The 1,182-nt window shown below is 40.4% G+C and overlaps 1 protein-coding gene across 1 annotated transcript in view; it reads right to left on the reverse strand.

Annotated features, from left to right (window-relative positions):
• Window positions 1-1,182, reverse strand: part of LOC101649888 (TLC domain-containing protein 4) — a 107,463-nt gene that overhangs the window by 92,090 nt on the left and 14,191 nt on the right. The gene's annotated exons all lie outside the window — the stretch shown is intronic.

A 1,182-nucleotide genomic window follows, 5' to 3' on the forward strand; every position in this document is an offset into this window, starting at 1 on the left:
ATAGAATGTCTTTCTCTCACTTCTTTGCTTGTCCACAGTTTTGAAGGCTCAGCTTGAATGGCACCCTCTTCATGAAATCTACAGCTTTATTCTTCAACATGTATGCTTTAACACGTGGTTTATACCTTTCTTTTGCACAAATGGTTTATTTCTCCTACTAGACGTGGTAACACTGCCAGCCTTGTGGTGAGCAGCCCCGTGCGTCAGAACTCTTCCACGGGGCATCCATGAAGTACCAGCGTTTTGAAAAGCAGTACTTTTCAGGCCACCTCCAGCGGTATAACAGGTCTTGTTAAAAGACAAAATATACAAAAACCCAACCCACCGATTCAGTCTCCTTGAAGCAGAGCTCAGAATTTAGCATGTTAAACAAGTTCCCCGGAAGCTGAAGACCTTTGAGTTGCAGAAATGGACTTTGAAGCCAAGCAGATGGTAAATTCTAATTACACCCAGAATAACTTTGGGAAAAGATAAACTCATGGCTCTCATATACCTAGAAACTAAGCAGATGTTAAAAATTGTGTTGAGTCCCTTCAATGTTGATTAGCCTGTTCAAAAGGTAATCTGGAAAACAGACATATTTACAGAGTTGAACAATTACTCAGAGGAAGGCTAGGATCCGACGACCCAGGAGGAGTGTGCAATAGCTCAAACACAGTGAAAGGGAGGACCCATGACTTGGAAGGGGTCCTCTAGACAAAGCACAGTTTTTTATCGAAACAATGCTTATTTCTACACCTATAGTAGACATATAACTTTCAGTATGTTACTTCAGTTCTGAGTCTATCTGTAAAATATTGATGATAAGAGTTCATCATTCTTTTTTTGTTTTTTAGTCATTTTATTTGGGGCTCATACAATTCTTATCACAATCAACACAAACATCCATTGTGTCAAGCACATTTGTACATCTGTTGCTATCATCATTCTCAAAATAGTTGCTTTCTGTTTGAGCCCTTGGTATGAGTTTCTAATTCTTAAAATGACTTCATAAGAATTGGACCAAAAAAAAAATATATATGAGAAGAAAATAAAGGGACCAATGGCCCCGGAGGGACATGGGAGTGTAAGAGGTAGAGGGGAAGGGAGGAGGGTTGGTCAACCTAGGGACAGAGAACAACAAATGGTTCAAAACCAACGGTAGGGAGAGGATGGGAGGAATGGGAGGGAGTGACCAAGGTA

Source organism: Echinops telfairi, unplaced genomic scaffold (assembly GCF_000313985.2).
Source record: "Echinops telfairi isolate 266 unplaced genomic scaffold, ASM31398v2 ScPeMD7_443;HRSCAF=831, whole genome shotgun sequence".
Lineage (NCBI taxonomy): Eukaryota > Metazoa > Chordata > Mammalia > Afrosoricida > Tenrecidae > Echinops > Echinops telfairi.